This window comes from Tenrec ecaudatus, chromosome X (genome assembly GCF_050624435.1).
Source record: "Tenrec ecaudatus isolate mTenEca1 chromosome X, mTenEca1.hap1, whole genome shotgun sequence".
NCBI classification, from domain to species: Eukaryota; Metazoa; Chordata; class Mammalia; order Afrosoricida; family Tenrecidae; genus Tenrec; species Tenrec ecaudatus.
This window is the reverse complement of record NC_134548.1, coordinates 77,368,157-77,377,871: the sequence shown is the minus strand read 5'-3', so window position 1 is coordinate 77,377,871 and position 9,715 is coordinate 77,368,157. Positions and strand designations below refer to the sequence as shown.

At 42.0% G+C, this 9,715-nt stretch overlaps 1 pseudogene; it reads right to left on the bottom strand.

Moving 5' to 3' along the window:
• Positions 1-861: 861 nt before the first annotated feature.
• LOC142434362 (abl interactor 2 pseudogene) lies at positions 862-2,298 on the bottom strand (annotated as a pseudogene).
• Between the last annotated feature and the right edge of the window lie 7,417 nt (positions 2,299-9,715).

Genomic DNA, 9,715 nt, shown 5'->3' with positions numbered 1-9,715 from the left:
CCAGCCTTTGTTTCTCGGCGACAAAAAGACACTTTTTCTAGGTAGTGAAAACTCAACAGCCAAACACTACTATCAGTCGATTCCAATTCATAGGTGACCCAAGACAGTCAAAATAATAAGGGAACAACCTCTAAGACCCCACCCCTCAAGGTCACAGTTCAAGGTGCCTTTGAAGAGACCCCTTCTATTGTTGAATCTCTCTTGCCTGGCCATCGCATGTGAAGCAACCTACCATGCTGGGCACACATCAGGGTGCAATGGCCATGCAGCCTGAGGGGCAGCACTCGAAATCACACTAACACTTGTTAGCCACCCTCGGCATGGTTGGGAACTTTCAGATTTCACAATGTCCTCATAATCTAAAAACAGAAAGGGGTACAAGTCAGTCCAGCATCAATTAATTTGCTTCACCCAAGTGATGACAATAAAGAATTTATCGTTAAGAAATAAGCCATCTGAAACAATTATACAAAAAATGGTTAAGTCTGGTATTTAAATAATGGTCCCCCCGCCCCCTCCTCATACAAGTTGGAGAAGTGTGGGGCTAAGAGATCCACTCGGTGCGAGGTTCCCCCTTAGCACAGACACTGAAGAAGACCTAATGCCGCAGGTTTTGCAAGAGAAGTCTCAAGAGTAGACAGTATTCCTGAGAAAGACCCCAGATTTTTTTCTGAATCAGGCTCTGTGTTAGTGAGGTTGTTAGAGCTTTGACATATTCACACAGTCCTTTTATTTCAGTTCACACAGCTTAGCATGGTACAATGGCAGGAAGATCCATTTGTTCAGACGCAGCTTGCCTTTTTGTTTAATACTGGGAGATAAACAAACAAACAAACAAAAAACAGTAGTTTTTATCATTCACATCCTTCCTTCATTTCACTGGAGGGGAATCCCTGGAACTTTCTGACCATCTGGGAAGACCTGACTATTCCTGTGACGGAAGAACAGCCTTGCTGAGCTTTACTCCGAGGAATGCATGATGGACTCCACGTAGTTCCCAGGAAAGAGCCCCGTGACTCCATTCATAACTCCCTCGTACCAACCGTCGTCATTCTTCTTGATGACATAAATTATGGCTCCCTCCTGAAAGGATAGCTCATCTTCCTCGTCTTTTGTGTAATCATAAATGGCCACAACCTTTTCTAAGTAAGACCGTGGAGCCCACGGAGGGTCCTCCTCAGCATAAGGGTCACTGTACTCAACCACCGCTGCTTCTTCTTCTTCGTAATCTTCTGGAGGAGGAGGGGGAGGGGAGGACTCATCAAAGACCGGCTCTTCCACAGGTGGTGGTGGAGGTGGTGTATCTGAAACTGGATTCTGGCTATAAAAGGGTCCTCCGTTCATCTGATTCTGAAGGCTTGTTTGTGACGTTATGGAAGGTGGGCGTCTATAGGGCAGTGAGCCCCCGATTGTTGGGGGAGTGTGGCGAGATGCAGGTATATTCATGCTGTAGAACTGAACAGGATGACCTGGAAAGACACTGGGCGGAGACGGGGTGGGAACAGCGATGGGAACCCCCACGCTCCCACTGCCGCTGTTCTCCCGGCTGCTGCTCCGGCTACTCGGGTGGCTTACTGCACTACTCCCACTGCTGTACGTTTGATTTCTTGGATTCACAGAAGCTGTCCTCACAGGGCTCTGCTGCGAGGGGGCCAGATTTCGGGTTGGGCTAGGGACGTAATCGTTTGGAACCACTGGAGGACGCACTGGCTCCAGTGTGCGATAGGGGGAGTGCCGCCCAAGTGTCCCTTTCCCTGACAATGGGGGGCTGGGAGGCTTCTGAGTTGGAGGTGTTGTACGCGGCAGCCCACCCATCTTCATATTCTGGGTACTCACCTTTACCCCATGTCCAATATCATCTAGAATTGTATAGTCAATAGGCTTTCTAATGTAATTCACAGGTCGTTCAAGATTGGCTGGAGCAATGATTTTGTGTGTCCTTGAAGTGTTTTTATTGGTAGTCAAAATACCAATTTCTCTTCTTGCCACTTTCTCTTTATGAATGTCAACTGTTTGTGAAATATGATTGATTGAAGACTCCATCCTTCGTAGCTGGGACGCCTGGATATCCAGCATCTGCAGAACATTGTTGGCCAAGGTGTTGATCAGATAGGCCACACTTGCTAAGGACTGGGTTGTGTAGGCTTTGGTTTCTTCTAGGGCTCACTGCTTATCTGCTGCCTGAATGTAGTTGTTCTCGCAGTAGTCGGCCACCCGCTCCAGGTTCGTGTAGATGTTGAAGAGGGCCCGGCGCCCCCCCGGGATTTCCTCCTCCAGCAGCATGTGCAGCTCCGCCATCTTCACATCCTCCTCTTCCACCTCGTACAGACCGCGGGGGTAGCGGGGGCCGCACGGCCACTACTGCCTTCTTACGGCTGTCTCTGGTTTGGTAGATTTTTCACCATCCTTTGATTTGCAGTCTATTTTTTTCTTTGAGTTTGAGGTGTGTCTCTTGTAGGCACCATATAGATTGGTCTTATCTTCTAATTCAGTCTGCTACTCTCTGTGTTTTGTTGGGTGCATTTAATTAATCGGCATTCCATCTTACTATTGATATGTGGTTTTAGTTCTGTCATTTTGCTATGGTTGTTTTTCATTTTTTGTGGTTTTATTTGTCTGTCTGTTCCGCTTCTATTTCTGTGTTGTTTTGAAAGGTTTTCATCATTTATTTCTGTTTTGTTGTCCTGTCTGATGCTATCAGGTTTGTCTGTTGTTCTTGTTGATTTTCACTGTCTGTGATAGTTAGGTTCATTGTGGCCAATAGAAACATATGGAATTAATCAGGTCGCAGTTTGATTGGAGAGCAAAGAGATAAATGACTCTGCAAAGTTTGCCCCTGTCTCTCTTCCTCTCTGGCGATTGGAACAGCATGCTGCTACTTTAGCCAGTTCTTTGCCTCAATCTGTGTGCTACCACCTGCGGGTCTGGCCAATCCGTGGACAGTGTCACTAGAGCTTGAGGCCCCTTGGAGACTTGTGCCACCATGCTGCTGGTGCATACATCACTTGAGCTTGAGGCTGGTGGATACTGTAGCCTAGCATTGCTTGAGTTTGATATCCCATCCAGACCTGCTACATTAAGCTCACAAGCTACTGACTTTTGCTCACCCACCCTGCTGTTTGCTGCCTGCAGGAAGACTTTTCCTGCATTGCCTGAGGGAGGAATCCGCTGTCTGCTTTCTTGACCTTGGACCCCGCAGCCCATGTAAGTCAAAGGACTTCCAATATATTAAGTGCTCCATGAAAGTGAATTGAACTGAGCCCACTGTACTGTGTTTTGACTAGTTAGCTGTTATAATCTTTCTTGCTGTATAAATTTATCTATATCTACCTATATCTAAATCTGTATCTATCTATCTGTGTATCTATCTATCTATCTAAAATCATAACTGTCCTGCTTTTTTTTCTCTCTAGAGAAACCTGCCTAACCACACTGTCCATAGTGATCTGGTTAATATTTTTTGTAATGATGATCTTGTTTTTGCAAATTCCTTTAGTTTTCCCTTGTCTGGCAACACCTTTATTTCTTCTCAAATTTGAGGGATAGTTTTGTTGGCTATATGATTCTTGGTTTTCAGTTTTCTTTGAGAGGTTTATATATGTTTTCTTGCCTTCACAGTTTCTTCTGAGAAATCTGAACTTATCTTTATCAGTTTTCCCTTGTACATGACTGTTCTTTTTTCTTTAGCAGTCCTCAGGATTCTCTCTTTTTCCTTGAAATTCAATAGTGTAACTATGATATGTCATGATGTTTTACTTTTGGTATCTATCTTATGAAATTCTCTTCGCTTTTGAATAATTATTTTCTCTTCCTCTGTGATATTGGGGGGATTTTCTTTGATGATTTCTCATACTATTTTCCAGTAGATTTTTTGCTGTTGTTTCTTCTTGTTCTGGGATCCTGGTGAAATGTAGGTTGTTTCTCTTGATAGTGTCTCGCATTATTCTCAGTCTTTCTTCTGATTCCTTTATTTACTTTTGTTGTGGTGGTTGTTTTTATTGTTTATTGTAGGATTGTAGTCAGAGTTATTGTCTTCTACGTCACTGATTTTATATTCCCCTTCTTCCATTCTATTCCTCAGGTAATTTACTATGTTGCCAAACTCTGTTACCTTATTGTTTATCTTCGGGTGTTCCTCTTGGTTTAAGGATTTTAGGTTTTCAATTTTTCCCATTGTTCTTATTAGTGCTCATACATCACTTAATAGGACCTGAACATCAGTCTTCTGAATTCTATGTCTGGTAGTTTCATGGTCTCTTCTTCAGAGTATTTCATTGGGTTTTGATCATTTGGGGTTGTTTGTGTTTCTTGATTTTGTTGCTGTTGTTGTTCACTATGGTTGACTACTGTTTCTTCAGCATTGTGGTATAGCTATCAGTGATGTGTGTGCTGTTGGATTGGGTAAATGATCTTACTTCTATTTAGTGATACGGTTGAGATATAATTGGAGCTGGAACACATATGATAGTGAAATGTAGATAAAGTAGAAAGAGGTATATAAGTGGGGAAGGTGCAGGGGAAGAGTAAAATAAGAGTAATGATGATAGTAATGATAAGTGACTGTCTGGCTATGCGAATAATTTATATAAGTAATGGAAAAATATAGCATAAGGTGAATAATCAGAATTAATAAATTCTACTGAAATGTTTATTTCCCAAGGAGAAAGACAGAAAGTGTAAAGAGATAATAGGTGATGTGCAGAGACAAGTGACAGAAGAAATAAGTCTATGAATTCACCACTAATTTCTGTTGCTATAGCAAGGTGAATGTAGTTGTGGCATTGACCTCAGAGGAGAGGGAAAAGCCCTTGTATGGGTGAATGTACCAGATTTTATTTTACATGAGTGGATGAGAACTCCAAAAATATAATGATAATATTGTAATAGAACAAAAGTACAACAATCGAAGAAAATAATATAAAGGGGAAGATAAAACTGATTTGGTGGGGAGTCCTGGTAGTGTTAGTTTATGAATATATATGCTGTGTAGGAGTGGGGTGGCTAGGAAGCGGGACAGTGGAAAGACGGAGGAAGGGAAAGGAGAATTAAAAAAAAAAACAACAAAAACTGAAAGTTAAGATTGGGCACTGATGATATCTAATCCAAGCTGGCCATACAGCTATTTCCCAGAGCCCAACAAGGTAAGAAGTTTGGCTGGTTGGGTAGCCTCAGGAGTCAGGAAAAATCAGGTGTGCTGGGAGAAGCAGGGATCACAGAAAGTAGTTCATACCACTGGTCAAGGGTAAAGGGGAATCAGTCAGCGTGGGTACTTGTTCCCCATGGGAAGGTTATTTGGGTGCAAGGACTTTGATTAACCTTGAATGCGTGACTATTTGAATGTGCCAGAAACGTGGCTCCAACACTGAATTAAAAGGTGATTCCTTGTTGCAAACAAAAGGAAAAATCCTCCCTTTGGTCAGGGTCAGAATGTGTTTACAAAAGGTTTTATGTACTGGAATGTTTTGATAATTTGAGAATATCCTGAGCCTGAGGTTGTTGTGCCCTCATATATTTCTTGCAATTGAAACTTTGTAAGACTCCTCCTTTAAAATCTAAAACCTGAAAGCAGAGAAGTTGGAATGGGGTCTTCTTTCTCTTGATCCTATCTTTCCTTCATGCCTCAATTTTGTGTCACGAGTAGTTATTCTTTCTGCGCATCTCAGGTAGTTCCCAGCTACCTGGAGTGCTACATTCCACTTTAAGAAAATTGGTCTACTTATCTTTATGTTGAAATCTCAATGCCAAAAGTGCAGGCTATCCCTCCTAGTGGATAACCTGAGATCTTCCCATGCATGTTATCTGGCAACCATCTTTCCCCCCTTCCATTTATTTAATGCAGCTTACTTCTTCTAAATTCCTTTTTGGGAAGATTAAAAACCTTACCTTTATCTGTACTATCTCCTGTATGTATTTCTACATAGGCCATTCAATTGTGCTATCATTTCTTATTTCATAGAAAGTGTCTATTGTTTTTCAGACATGATACCATTTTTACATTAGTTGTTGAAGATTTAATGTTGGCTAGGTTGTGTGGCAATAGCCTATTCCAAGCAACGTTTGATGACAGAATAAAGTTAAACATAATTCCATGTCAATATCCCAGTCTGGAGGTCATCTCCTGTGTTTTTTAGGTGCTGTAGAGAATTGACCAATGTGGTTGTCATGAAGCAAGACTCACTGAATCTGAATGTCAGAGTAGGGACCAGGGTTTCTTTACATCAGTCTCTTCTGATCTTGAGCTGCAAGCAAGCTATGTTTCTCTAAGCCCAGGGACTACAGACAGTTGAAGGATTTCAGATTCTCTCATGCTAATTTTTCTCGTACTGATTCAACCAAGTTCACTTTTCCCTGATGCAGGTTCTCATAATCTCTATGTCCTCCAAGGTGGACTTGTCTCCCTCCACAAGTATGGTGGGGAAGGGGTGCCACTCTGCTCTGGGGATCAGATCAAGTCTCAGGGCCATCTCATCAGGGAAGTCAAGTATTTGTGATTTTGAAGAGTTTCTTGCATGGGCATCCGCCCTTTGAATTTCCAGGCTGTTTCTGGCCCAGACTTTTGTTCTACTGGGGAAGTTCAGAACTCAGGCTTGCTTGTTTTCTCCTTTAAGAAACATTGTTCAGTGAGGGACATTACAAGGCATTTGGCTATGTAGCTATGTTTTCCAACCTTCTAAAGAGCCCGTTTCATCTAGTGGGATCGTCTGCTTTAGCTAGAGTTGCTCAAAGATCCCCAATACTGAGCACCTATGAACTCATTGTCAAATAAGGATAATAAGAGCAATATAGTCCAAGGGCTTGTTTTAGAGAATTTTGGGAGATTTTAATATCTTGAGCAAGTTAACAGCAGAGAGAAATGAAAGGTAGTCTGAGTCCTAATCCTCACAATGCCACTTACTGACTAGTCTGTGTAACCTTGGGCAAGTGTCCTCTCATTCCTGTGCATCTGTCTAAGGTAGTGAGCTCTATTGGCTTAAACTCTATGGATTTCTGTACACTCCATTTATGACTATTGATAGAGACCACTGTCTAAACTGTAACTCTATGCATGACTGGATACATAATTTGGAAGGATTAATGCATAAAATGATAGAAAAAATTTCAATCATTTTATTGGGGGCTCTTACAACTCTTGTCACAATCCATACATCAATTGTACCCAACATATTAGTCCATATATTCCAGAGTTCTTTTCTAGACATTTGCTTTCCACTGAGCCTTTGAGATCAGCTTCTCTCCACCACCCCAATCCTCCTGGACCCTTGATAGATTGTAGTTTGTTAATTAGTTTCCAATCTCACACCTACTGCTGTCTCCTTTCCCCTCTCTGTTGTTCTTCTCCCAGGATGGGGAGTGTGTAGTTATGTGCCATTCATTGTGATTGGTGCCCCCCTCCCTTCCCACCTCTACCTCTTTTCCCCTACACTTTTGGTATCTCTATTCCCATTCCTGTTTATGGGTTTCATGTGTTTTGAATTTTATCATTTTCCTATACCTAGTCTAGATTGGGAAGCAGCACTGGGGTTATGATAGCTGGGAGCTGAGGAGGCCTCAAGGGATCAGAGGTACATCGTGTGACCCATTAGTGCTCTGCTGCACCCTGATTAACTCATCTCTACCTTCAACCCCTCTGTGGGGGATGTTCCATTGTCCATATATGGGCTTTGGATCTCCACTCCAACCCCCCTCCATTCTCACCAATGCATTTTTGTTTGTTTGTTTACTCTTTGTTGTGAATCTTCTGATGCCTGTTGCCCAGTCTCGATGACACCTCACGATTGCACCAACTGGTGGGCTTCTTCCATGTGCACTTGTTGCTTCACTGTTGGAAAGCTGCTTGTTTTATTTCAAGCATTTAAGACCCCAGACACTATATATTTTAACAGCCAGGCACCATCCTCTGTCTCACCACATCTGCTTATGCACCCATTTTGTCTTCAGTGATTGTGTGTATGCGAGTGCGGGAGGGAGGGCGATGCGGGGTGAGTATCACAGAACACCAATTTGCTAGAACCAAGTATTCCTGTGTTGAGAGAAGGTATGAGCCAAGGCCTAAGGCCCATCTTCAGCCTTGGTGCATTGCCTTATAAATAAATGTACATAAGTCAATAATATCACTATTGTTATGGATTAATGCATTTACATAAATTCACACCTCTGTCAATCTCCCTATCTATGCCTTTTATAGAAAATTTTAAAAATTTTCAAAGCAGTGGTAGCAGAGTATTCATTAGGCAAGTGTGAGCCCTATGGCTTATGCTGTCCAAGATGTCTATCCTGACTCTAAGTGTGGGTTGAAGGAATAGTAATGCGGAAGTGATAGCTCATATCTCTGCATTTTTTACTTTTTCTGCTCTGTTTCCCTTAGGCCTTGCAGTCCCTTAGATGAAACCCTTAATTGTTTAGTTAGGGAGCAGGCAGAAATTCCATGAAACCCAGGGAATTGTGGATCCTCAAGGATGAATGATGAGGAAATGATTAGGGAGGGAATCAATATGGTACTGTAGTTCATTAATATCTAATGTTTCAAACTCTACTGGGTCCTAATCAGCATTGTCTCCTCTTCCTTCCTATACTTCTAGGTGTCATTGTTAAGTTATGAGATCCTTTTCCCCGGTTCCTGTTTCTCAGGATGGAAAGAACTCACATGGCATAATAAGAAATGAAAGTAAGATTTTCTGAGTGAAAGCAATTTTGATAGTATATTCACATAGATAAGAATGTTCATCTCTAAAGAGAAAGAATGAAAAAGGGCTTCATGTTTCAAATTCTTCAACCTTATACTGTATACCCTTCCTCTCAGACTGGTCTCCTCCTACATCCACTTGGAGGCCTTAGTTATGTGTTGGTGGGCTCTTAGTAGTTGTGTACAAGTGTTCATGTGACATGCAATATAACTGGTCCTTACCGCACATGTTCAGGTTTTGAGTGAGTGTGCTTAAGGGTGTATGACATAACTGGATCCCACAGCACATGTTCTTCCCATAACCATCTAGTGCATTTCCAATCTCTTAGGAAATTACCCTTTCTTTATGGGCTTGGTTGATAGGTGAACCTTTGGGGGACAACCCAATTTTCCATAAGCATCCTGCCTATCATCATTTGTTCTTCCAATGACTGATCCCAAAAGGGATAGACAGTCACTGATAAAAGGCTGAAGCTAGAAGGACCTTCAGGAACCTATTAGTCCAATAAATTTATCATATAAGTGAGGAAACTGAGACCCACAGAAAAGAATTTATCTAAAAACATGCAGCAATAGTGCCAACAAATTATAATTATAATCGGGTCACTATGAGTTGACATTGACTAGAGGGCACACAATAACTACTCACCCTAGACTGGGAGCTACTCAAAGCTAGCTGAAACAATCAAACTAGCTGAAAGGTTGGTGGCTTGAACTCACTCAGAGGTGCTTTGGGAGACAAGTCCGGTGATCTGCTCATAAAAGGTCACAGCCTTGAAAACCCTGTGGATTATACATGGGGTTACCAGGAGTCAGGATCAATGAACAACAAGACCCTAAACTTAGGGCTCTCTTCATAATACATAATAGAGAATACTTAAGCTTGCATCTCAGCCTTGCCTGGTTGTGTCCTTTTCCTCTTGGATCTCCATCTTCCCTGTCTATAAACCGGAGACACTAATCCCCATTTTACAGAGTTCTGATATGGTAAATCAGATAGCAGATGTGAAAAGTGTTTTTTTAAACTACAAA